The sequence below is a fragment of the Periplaneta americana genome, chromosome 1 (genome assembly GCF_040183065.1).
Source record: "Periplaneta americana isolate PAMFEO1 chromosome 1, P.americana_PAMFEO1_priV1, whole genome shotgun sequence".
Taxonomy (NCBI): Eukaryota; Metazoa; Arthropoda; class Insecta; order Blattodea; family Blattidae; genus Periplaneta; species Periplaneta americana.
Window position 1 is genome coordinate 219640835 of NC_091117.1, and position 12900 is coordinate 219653734.

Genomic DNA, 12900 nt, shown 5'->3' on the forward strand with positions numbered 1-12900 from the left:
CTCAAAACTGACGACAGATGGATTTTGAAAGATACGAAAATGATGTAGGAAAATTGACATTTCACTGAAAATTACTACTTTTCCGAAAAAATTTGGGTTCCAAGCTTCAAAATGAGAGGTTATTTACTAAAATCCATTCAGCAGTTTTCCCGTAATTTCCATTACCAGTTCAAATTATATATATAGATTATAGCATATAGCCTATTAATCTGTTCTATCCTAGAGGACTCTTTGTGAATTTAAGGGTTACCTAGAGCGTATACTACTTCGAATTTCAACATACGTGACTTTTATAAAATTACTTTGTGCGAGATCGTGCGTATTTCCTTGGTTTCCGCACAAAACCAATCCGCGGAAAGTCTAAAATTCCACATTCAGTATTCCCAACCTAACACACATAACAATTTCCCTCTTCTTACAGCTTAAGTGACATATTCATTTTACTGCTTTAGGCTTTTAACATATTATTTTTAGAGACGTTCAATATAGTAATAATTATAAATTGGAAACTTACCCCTGCAATTTCACCTAAATTGCACTGTTAATTATTGTTCTTAAATATTTGCAAAAATTAAGTAAACTCTACATCTCCACTAAAGTTACTGCATTCGTGATGCAAGTAACATTAAGGAAGCCGTGTAAAAATCAACAAGATTCCATAGACTGTGGGGAAAAAAATACAGACGTATATCACGACTTGCTGGAGTATAGTAAACACAGAAAACTTTTTAAAGCAACAATGTTTAAGATAGACACTTTTGTTTTGCAAATTTGCCGTCATTGAACATAAACCAAGATGGAGATTTCATTGAAACTAATTAGAAATTCCTCTTGCAGGTACGTAATAAACGATCTTCGCACAAAATAATGTAGATACAAGAGCGGTATGTTTTCTTTCAATTCTCGGAAATAAAAAAAGCTCAACTACGTTTCGCTTTTTAAAACTTCTCCTCGAACATGAAAACTTCAACATACCGCTCTTGTAACGCATATTACTATTTCCTACCAATTTCTTCTCTATTGTTCTATTAAAATTATAGCGTATAGCCTATTAATCTTTGTATCCTATAGGATACTTCGTGAATTTAAGGGTTACCTAGAGCGCATACTACTTCGAATTCCAACATGCGTGACTTTTATAAAACTACTTTGTTTCACAACCTGTTTTACAGCTACTAAAGAACGACAAAAATGGCTCTTAAAACTGTTGTTGTATACAATAAGATTATAAATCTCAACACGATTCAGGAAAGGTTCTGGAGTATTTTTACACGAATAACAAACATCATTGCAAAAATCTAGATCAAACACTAAAGTACCAAACCGATTTTTTAATTATGAAAATGAATAAATATATATTGTTGATAAATGGTAATCATGAAGGTAATTAGAACCAATAATTGAATTAATGTACTGAATCAAAATTATATTTCTACGATATATATTCTGACAAAAATTCGTACAATTGTAGTTAATCTAATACTTACATACTTACAAATGGCTTTTAGATTACCCGAAGGTTCATTGTGCCCCCACATAAGCCCGCCATCAGTCCCCATTCCAGTGCAAGATTAATCCAGTCCCTACCATCATATTAGACCTCTCTCAAATACATTTTAATATTATCCTCCCATCTACGTCTCGGTATCCCCAAAGGTCTTTTTCTCTTCGGCCTCCCAACTAACACTCTATATGTATTTCTCGATTTGCTTATACCTGCTACATGCCCTGCCCATCTCAAAAGACTGGATTCAATGTTCCTAATTATGTCAGGTGAAGAATACAGTGCGTGCAGTTCTGTGTTGTGTAACTTTCTCCATTCTCCTGTAACTTCGTCCCTCTTAGCCCCAAATTTTTTTCCTAAGAACCTTATTCTCAAACACCCTTAATCTCTGTCCCTCTCTCAAATTTAAGAGTACAACTTTCACAACTATACAGGACTTCTAACTTTCAGATTTTTTAACAGCAGACTGGATGAGAAAAGCGTCTCAACCGAACAATATCAAGAATTTTCCACATTTATTCTGCGTATAATTTCCTCTCGAGAGTAATTTATATTTGTCACTGTTGCTACAAGATATTTGAATTTTTTCACCTCTTCAAAGAATAAATTTCCAATTTTTATATTTCCATTTCTTACAATATTCTGGTCACGAGAGACAATCATATACTTTGCCTTTTCGGGATTTACCTTTAAACCTATCTCTTTACTTGCTTCAAGTAAAATCCCCGTGTTTTCCCTAATAGTTAGTGGATTTTCTCCTTACATATTCACGTCATCCCCATAGACAATCAGCTGATGTAACCCGTTCAATTCCAAACTCTCTCTGTTATCCTGAACTTATCTCATGGTATATTCTAGAGCAGCCCCATGCCCATATGGGCAAGCGCGCGCTTTAGAGCTCAGGAGAGCCTGAGTGCTTTACAGCGGAAAGGAAAGAGACAGGCGAGAGAGGTAGTATATGCCGCTTTGTCGAGCTACATTCAGGGATGGCCAGCACTGATTCAGTGGATAAAGGGAAGAGAACCTATTAAAACTGTATCCATGTCAATTTTTAGATTTGTCTGAGAAGTATAAGTGGATTATAGGAATTTATGTTTCAATTTTAGTGCTCATTTGTCACGAGTTTCCTTTTTATTCAAAGCAGTATTTTCTCAGCTTTTTACAGAAAGGTGACATTTTCAGATATGTTTCTTTAGTAGCCTTACAGGTACTGAAACAATGTTTTCGTAAATCTAATATATCGTAAATACATATTCCTGAAAATACGTATTGAAAATTTAGAAAATAATCGCATGGAAAATGCTTGTAAAAAAATGAATTAACAAAGGAACTGCTGTTATATCATAAAGGAAGTTATGTGCCCATGTGTTGTAAAAACGTCAGCTCTATAGCTTCAGCAGATTTCGAGAAAATAATTTAATATTCTGATAACATAAAGTTGCGCACCAGTATCACCTAAAAGCATAATGCGTTAAGTGTTTTGTTATTTAATATTAGTTACAGTTAAAACATTTACCTACGTAACTTTGCTTTGTACTATAATATTGTTTAGATTAGATTATTGATTACTTTTATAAGGCTAAAGATATTATCAACATCAATTCCAATTTACCATGTCATACTTAATCCTTTCTTCGGGATATCACTTTCTTTATGAATGATGTTTCATACATTTAATATAGTATAGTTCTACTACTATGAAGTCCACACCTGTGGAGTAACGGTTAGCGCGTCTGGCCGCGAAACCAGGTGGCCCGGGTTCGATTCCCGGTCGGGGCAATTTAAATGTTTGAGGTTTTTTCCAGAATTTTCCCCCAACTCAATATGAGCAAATGCTGGGTAACTTTCGGTGCTGGACTCCGGACTCATTTCACCGGCATTATCACCTTCACCTCATTCAGACGCTAAATAACCACGTTGTTGATAAAGCGTCGTAAAATAACCTACTAAAAAAAACTACTATGAAATTTATGTGAATATTCCTTCTTAATTCTTTATTACGTTATTAACTGCAATATTAAGAAACTGGTGTTAGTACTTTTGTTTTACAGACAATATAGATAATATCAAACAGCAAATAGCCGTATAAAATAACACAGAATTTCACGTTTTGTTTGAAGTTTGTACCAATGACGTTATAATTATGTACAACAGTGTTCTCTTAAACCAACAGGCTCCTTATTCATGTACATAATCCTTGCTCCTTCCATACCTAGCGCTTGATGTCCGCGTACGACATCAAGGTTAGAAAAATGCGCTTGCTTTGACATCACTGTTCTAGAGCAAAGTGATTTGGAAAAGCATCCGACAGAAACTGGCGTATACGAACTCTACTGTACTTTTCACTGAGACACGTTTGAATTAATCGAAATGTACCGGTAACATATTATGAAAATTTAGTTGCAGTTGCAATGAACATAAGTAGAACAGAAGAATTCGGAGAAATATTTGGATGTAGTACTACATATAAACAATTATATTCCGTTATGCTAATATTGCAATTTATTTTAGGGAACTAATAACATACCAGTAAGTATTTGGAAAAGGTTATGAACACAAGTACATCGGATGGATTATATAGGCTAATTACGGGAGGCGTGCATTTGCATAAAATACAAGAAAACGACTGCAGAAAGTAACAATAATTTTTACAGTTGTTATTGCCAGAAAGTCGAATTGTGGTTCGGAAAGTTTACTTGGAAATGATAGACTATCTATTTCTTCGCAATGAAACATGTAGAGATAAATTTAGACAGTAATTATCCGATTAAAAATATCGAAATGAACGCATATTTATCTTTTACAATACCTTCGATAAATAATCGACAATACTACAAGAGTTACTTATCACTTGACAAGACTACTGTAGCCTATACATCGAAACTGATAACTACTGAATAATTAAACCGTAGGAACAACACGAATAATTATTGTCATAACTTTTTAGAACAATACAATCAAAGACAGCCTCTGATTGGTATTCGTGTTCAAATCGAAATGAAATATCTTTTTCTTGATAGAAAATATAGATTTTTCCAAAACAAAAAACTGACATCACTACTTATGACATACATCGTATTGTTTCAAAAAACAATACATCATAAACTGAGTAACTTGTGAGCTTAAATAATTCCATAGGCCTATATTTCATAATACTGGACTCAATCACACAAGTACGAGATAGATTTATCTGAAATGATGTGTATGCTGTAAGTGACATTACCGAACATGTGTACTGATTAGACACTGGTATCGTAACAAGACATTTAAACAGATTGAAAGAAATAGTTTTGATTGAGAATTCAAGTATATAAGCAAAGGAAATGTGAGGATCGCTACATCTCGTCTAGGGAGCTCAACACAGAACAATGTTCGCCTACTTGGTCCTCGCTTCACTCCTCTTGCAGGTAAATATCTGGAATTTATATTATAATGTTGATGTCTGTTATAAGGAAATATTTTTTGATCAATTTTAATGCTTAAGCTAATTTATTTTCTGAATTTGTACAATTCTGAACTTCAATTTAAGGGGACATATAGACCTTTGAAAGTTGAAAAAGTAATTTTTACCTATTTTTTTCAATTGATTTTCCTCAGTAGTAGTCCTATGGTGAAAGAAATTTCTTAAATTCCCTGATACTTTTCGAGTTATGATCTAAAAAGTCAAATGAATTCTCTATGTAAATATTGACTAACTTCTCCCTTTTCATAAGTTTGTCGCTGATATCCCGTAACTTAAATTTTCCAACGCCGTTTTTCTCGAAACTTACATAGATTTTAGATAAATTAATGCAATTTTGTATATACTTTTATTTGATACTAGAGAACAAACTTTGTACCTAGCAATGTGTCCTTATATAATTTGTTTTCTTTATAATTTTGCATGTAAAATACAAATTAGTCAATTAATGGAGAAAATTACAGACAAATTTATTAATTATATTTCCATTGATGAGGGCAATATTTATTAACACACTTCTTAATAATGAATAAAACAGAGAAGAAAAAGTTAAAACAAATTTATAAAACGTTAGAGAACCAAATTTCCCTTCAGAAATTGTACCCAATAATTTAAAAATAAAATTACCCTTAAAATAAATCTTTTTAGATTCCAAACATCTTATTTATCTGCAATAACTTTCTAATCATCTATGAAATTCTGGCAGAAAAACAATTCCGGTTACAATAAGTAAAATATAAATCTGGAATTATACTAAATTTATAGGTAGTAGTTCATTGGGTGCAGACCCCTTTAATTCGTCTCCAGAATTCTGTTATAAATATTCTTAATATGTAGCTTGATTTCAAACATTCTTTCTAATTATTATTATTATTATTATTATTATTATTATTATTATTATTTTTCAGTCATTACTATGTATCGTTATATAAATAAAACTCTGTTTTCATAGATGGGTAAAATATTTTTTCTTGTAACAATATGAAAAAAGTCATATTAAAGGTTGTATTAAACCATAAAATTAATATTAAACATTCAGAGGTACATTTCAGTTTAAATGCACTTCTCAATTCTTACAATTTCTGTTTCTTTTCACTTCTATGTTTGAAGTATTAATTGTATGTACTTTCACAGGCAATCTCAGCTGTGCCTCTACTGTATCCCGGCCTCTGTAAGTATTATTATTTTACAGTACAGTTACTTTAAATAGGAATATATTTTGGAAACATAAATGTTACGAATATTTGTTTTTTTATCTGTATATAGAAAATAGTTTAGGGATTATTAATACTTAAGGAGGGCGATGGGTGAAATTTCGGTCATTTTCAATCAAAAATCACATTTTTGTTTCCTTGCAAAAAAAAAAAACGAAAAAAAGGAATCCCTTGTTTGTTCAGCAAGTTCCCCCCTTAATACCAATGTCAATATTTAAGGTTTTGAAATCTGCTAGGGCGGATCAGAAAGGTCAAAGCTGCTAATCATAGAATTAATCAAATGAAAGTCAGAAAGGGGTTAAGTATATTCTAAGGAAATTTAATGCAGAGCTTCTTTATCCACAAAGCCACAATTTTTGTAATATTTAATTTCCATATTTTCTGTGAATTTTTAATGAAAAATTTTGTAGAATCAAAAACGCAGAATTCAACATTGCTACAACATTTCTCCAATATTACATTATCTCCCAAAAAAATTCGTAGGACTTCGAACGTAAATAACATTTTCTGTATTCCTTAACGTGGGATACAACTTTTCATTGTGGTCTTTTGCTGTAAGGTAATCTAAAACACTTTTCTCACCTTTCTGAGAATAACAGAGACATGACAGAAAAATACAGCTTTAACTGTATAATAAAGGAATGTAAAACTGGATATCGGTTGGAACAATGACTATAGAGCATTGGAAACTGAATTCGTCAAAGAATGATATAGGTCAGATGCTGCTGTTGCTATTACTACACTAACACTAATAATATATCATGCCTACCACTCCTGTACTACTGCTGATTCTATTACTACCACTACCACTTTCTTTACTACTAACAGATTCATCATTGCCTTTTTCGGATAGACCTTTTGGAAATCATTTAAAAATAGCTTCATAGGGACAGGAAATAATGAGTGAAATCAGGAAAATAACAAGCTTAAATCTAATATGCACATTTCGATCAATCCCGAGACGATTTTAATGAAAACTTTATAGAACAAACATTTTATATTCTCTCCATCATTCTTCCCTTGTCACTTTTATTACTATAAAATATGCATGACTTATTATAGAATATAAGCTATAAAAATCACTGCAATTTAGTAGATGTTGTCAAGAATGATGTAATGTATGCAGAATTCCAAGCGTAAGGACTGTGTCTAAGTGTGTCTTCACAATGTTATTGTTTTCAGATGGTAACGGATTGTATCCTTATGGAGGTCTCAGCCCATACGGCTTGAGCCCCCTGGGAGGCTACGGTGGGGGTGCTGGAATGGGCTTCGGTGCTGGATTTGGAGGCGGAGCCGGTTTCTGACCTGGAGATGCAATGGGGCTGATCTAATATAAATAGAAGAAAATTAGCATTACTCTGAATGTGAATGGTCAGATATAACCCCAACAGATGTATGAAATATCTTGAAATAAATTCAAATAAAGTGAAAACTTGTTACCATTATTTTTAGTCATGTAACTACGTCTTCCTACTCCCATACACATAGGGACATTATTGTTGAGAATTTTTGCCTTATCATATGAATAATTTTCCTTATTCACTCTTATTACTACACTTGAAAAAGTGAATTGCATTTCAAGATGTTGTGACAAAAAATTCATGGGTTATTTATTATAGATTAAATTTAATATGTTTATAAATTCCCATGAAGTAAATCATGTGCTGATGTAATATGTTTCATGAAAATGGCTAGAAGTTTGGATTTGTTTTGTAGAGATCAAAATATAAGAACTATATATTTTATTTTAACTTCTATCTCAAAATGACTTCGTTTATACTCATGAGAATGATAATAGTAAATCACAAGTCTAAATATTCGAGTTCTATTCTAACAGCGTTGAAAGTGAAATATCTACTGGAAAAAGTTTTTTTTTGAATACCAGGGAGAATAATAATAAAAAAGCCGCCCTAAATAAGGGTTCCAATATATCGGCCTACTAATCAATTCATAAAGAATAATCATGAAAACCAATTGCGTGACAATTTGAAAGGAAAAAGAAAACATTACGATAAATCATATGAAAACATAGGAAATCATTTACGATAAAAGTTTGTTGGGTACAAATGATTACTAATTATAGCTGAGGATGATTTTAACACATGAGATCCTATGGCATCAATCGTTGCATCAGAAATTTTATAGTAATATACGTTACAAGAGCGGTATGTTGACGTTTTCATGGTCGAGGAAAAGATTGAAAAAGCGAAACGTAGTTGAGCTTTTTTAATTTCCGAGAACATGTAAACAAATATACCGCTCGTGTATCGTACATTATTTTGTGCGAAGATCGTTTATTACATACCTGAAAGACGAATTTCTAATTAGTTGTAATGAAATCTCCATGTTGGTTTCTGTTTAATGACGCCAACTTCGGAACACCAAAATATCTTTCTTCAACATTGTTGCTGTAAAATGTTTTCTGTGTTTACTATACTCCAGCAGGCCGTGATATACGTCTGTCTTTTCCCCCTCCCTCCAGTCTATAAATGCGAACTTAAAACAAACGGTAAGGTTATGTAATGATCTATTTTTCATTTTAATATTTTAACAATATTATTTATATAACATATTGCAGTAATAAAATCGGCATCTGGAATCTCGTTGATTTTTTCACGGCTTCCTTAATGTTATTTGTATCAGGAATGCAAGAAGTTTCGTGGAGTAGTAGACTTTACTTAATTTTTGCAAATATTTAAAAACAATAATTAACATTGCAATTTAGGTGAAATTGCAGTGGTAAGTTTCCAATTTATAATTATTACTATGTTAAACGTCTCTAAAAATAATATGTTAAAAGCCTAAAGCAGTAAAATGAATGTCGCGCTTAAGCGGTAAGAAGAGGGAAATTGTTATGTGTGTTACGTTGGGAATACTGAATGTGGTATTTCACACTTACCGCGTATTGGTTCTGTGCGGAAAACAAGCAAATACGCACGATCTCGCACAAAATTGTTTAAGTTGATTTAAAGTTTCTCGTGGGATCGTGCCACGGGCACCGAACACGAGCCCAAAAACTGTCCAATGTGTGATGTGGTATTGTGCTCCAAGATGCTGACAACAAGGCTCATATATGACTTGTTTTTCAAGACACACCTCTTGTGGCTGTTGCTCATGCATCTCAAAACGGATTGTGGGATTAAGAATGACACCCTTATCCTTCTGCCGATCAATTATGATGATATCAGCACGTCTAGTAGAGCCATCAGAAGAGACGCAACCAACCTCCTCATAAACCTCATAGGAAGCATTCTGACGGATTGAAGATGCGATGAGAGAACGAACCGAATTATGTCTGTTGATTCGGAGCAATTCTCCATGATGGCAGAAACCCAAGACGTGAGGAAAGAATTTGCATTGAAATTATGGCATAGGAACAACATTAAAGGAAAAAGTGTATCCAATTCATCAGCTGATAGAACATAAAATTAAAACCAACATAATATACAATCTGTCAAAGAACAATAATGATAAATGATAGCGACGTATATATTATAAACTACAGAGATTTAAACAAAAACATAAGTCAGATCTCTGGCGATAATGAAGTGTCTCAATCGAATGTAATTCCATACATTTATAAACCTTTCCTGCTCTAAATTAAAGAAGAATATATGCTACAAAATTGGATGTAAAACTTAGAGCAAATTCACAAATAGAAGAGTGTAAACAATAAAGATTATAAGTGCAAATTTTTTTTTTCTGGAGAGACAAAACATTTTTCTCCATTTTAATCAACCACTACAAGTGACATCTGCCATTTCATACATTAACCCTTAAATTGGCAAAACTTCATTTCATACACTACTGTAGTTTATTAAACCGTGTCGGACTGTAAAGAAAACACACCATCGCAATGTCCATATGTTATATGTTATTCAATATTACAATATTGTAAAATTTTGGTTATAACAAATTCCACAATTTGGGACATCTGGCCGAAATCTACGGCTGACCACTAGGATCCAGAATACAAAGCAGAGGATAAATTAAAAATACAATATGATTGCGAAGAGAATACGGAACAATGATACATTTAGAAATAAGGTACAATTTGATTTCGGAGAAACATGAGATGAAAATACATTGAAGAGTAATGAAATGAAGTGAAAAAAAATTACATAGTATTATACAAGTGATTGTGTAAAATGGATAATGAATCTCTCAATACCATTAGACAAATTTTGTTAATGTCCTCATCAGAAAATTTAAAAGAAAGAATGGTTTTGGTTAACTTAAATGAAATTCCCCTAGCGCCAAAAAGAAGCCCTTTCACTTCCCATGTATTAATATTGCGAAGCATTTTATTTACATTAGTTGTATATTCATAATGCATTTATTACACCGAATTTATCGACATACCGGTATTCAACCTACTTTTTAACAAAATTTTAACATATGCAATTCTAACCGATCAATTGTTAACATTTTAACATTGTTCGTATATTTTTTTATAGGTTACTATTTATTTTCCTTTAATTTTTTTGTACAACATTTACTAAAAATAACATTGTGACATATTTTTTTCCCCCAATATCCTTTTCTGAGAGTCTCAATCTGTTGTCATTTAACATAATAATATTAATATTCATGTTGTATCTCTCACTGAAGTGAGGAATACATGGGTTGTAAATAGACTTCTTTTCATCGTTAACGTTATTGGCTTGTTGATCATCCTACCAATTTTTTTTCCTATTGTTCTATTAAAATTATAGCATATAGCCTATTAATCTGTTGTATTCTATAGGCCACTTTTTGTGAATTTAAGGGTTACCTAAAGCGTATTCCACTTCGAGTTGCAACATACGTGACTTTTATAAAATTACTGTGTTTCACAACCTGTTTTACAGCTACTCAAGAACGACAAAAATGGCTCTTAAAGCTTTTGTTGTATACAATAAGATTGTAAACCTCAACACGATTGAGGAAAGGTTCTGGACTATTTTTACACGAATAACATAAATATCGCAAATTTCTAGATGAAACACCAAAGTTCCAAACCAATTTTTTAATTATGAAACTGAATAAAATATATTGATAATAACGGTAATCATGATGGTAATTAGAACGAATAACAGAATTAATGTACTGAATCAAACTGATATTTCAGTGATACATATTGTGACAAAAATTCGTACAATTGTAGTTATTCTAATACTTAAATATTTATTTACATAGTTACGAATGGCTTTTAGATTACTCGGAGGTTCATTGCCGCCCTCAATTAAACCCGCCATCGGTCCCTGTCCTGAGCAAGATTAATACAATCTCTACCATTATGTCCCACTTCCTTCAAATCCATTTTAATAATAACATCCCATCTACGTCTCGGCCTTCCCAAAGGTATTTCTCCTCTCAGGTCTCCCTACTAACACTCTATATGCATTTCTAGATTCACCTATACGTATTACATGCCCTCTGGATTCAATGTTCCTTATTATATGAGGTGAAGAATAAAATGCCTGCAATCACGCGTTGTGTAACTTTCTCCATTCTCCTGTAACTTCATTCCTCTTAGCCCCAAACATTTTCCTGAGAACCTTATTCCCAAACACCCTTAATCTTTGTTCCTGTCTCAAAGCGAGAGTTCAAGTTTCACAACTATACAGGACAATCGGTAATATAACTGTTTTATAAATTCTAACTTTCAGCATTTTTGAGAGCAGACTGGATGACCAAAGCATCTCAACCTAATAATAACAGGCATTTCCCACATTTATTCTGCGTTTAATTTCCTCTCGAGAGTCATTTATATTTGTTACTGTTGCTCCAAGATATTTGAATTTTTCCACCTCTTCGAAGGATAAATTTCCAATTTATATATTTCCATTTCTTACAATACTCTGGTCACGAGAGACAATCATAAACTTTACCTTTTCGGGATTTACTTTTAAACCTATCTATTTACTTGCTTCAAGTAAAATTCCTGTGTTTTCCCTAATAGTTAGTGGATTTTCTCCTTACATATACACGTCATCCCCATAGACAATCAGCTGATATAACTCGTTCAATTCCAAACTCTCTTTGTTATCCTGAACTTATCTAATGGTATATTCTAGAGCAGCCCCTTGCCCATATGGGCAAGCGCGCGCTTTAGAGCTCAGGAGAGCCTGAGTGCTTTACAGCGGAAAGGAAAGAGACAGACGAGAGTGGTAGTATATACCGCTTGGTCGAGCTATACTCTGTACAGGGATGGCCAGCACTGAATCAATGGATAAAGGGAAGAGAACTTATTAAAGCTGTATCCATGTTAATTTTTAGATTTGTCTGAGAAGTATAAGTGCATTATAAGGATTTATGTTTCAATTTTAATGCTCATTTGTCACGAGTTTCCTTTTTATTCAAAGCAGTATTTTCTCAGCTTTTTACAGAAAGCTGAAATTTTCAAATATGTTTATTTAGTAGCCTTACAGGTACTGAAACAATGTTTTCGTAAATCTAATATATCGTAAATACATATTACTGAAGATACGTATTGAAAATTTAGAAAATAATCGCATGGAAAATGCTTGTAAGAAAATGAATATTAACAAAGGAACTGCTGTTACATCATAAAGGAAGTTATGTGCCCATGTGTTGTAAAAACGTCAGCTTTTGTACTATAATATCGTTTTGATTAGATTATTGATTACTTTTATAAGGCTAAAGATACCATCAATACCAATTCCAATTTACCATGTCATAATTAATCCTTTCTTCGGGATATCACTTTCTTTATGAAT

General features: G+C 32.6%; 1 long non-coding RNA gene across 1 annotated transcript; it reads left to right on the top strand.

Moving 5' to 3' along the window:
* Positions 1–4779: 4779 nt before the first annotated feature.
* Positions 4780–7610, top strand: LOC138709697 (uncharacterized). Its single transcript, XR_011334996.1, has 3 exons — positions 4780–4911; positions 6099–6135; positions 7361–7610. It is a non-coding gene; the product is annotated as an uncharacterized lncRNA (long non-coding RNA).
* The last annotated feature ends 5290 nt before the right edge of the window (positions 7611–12900 follow it).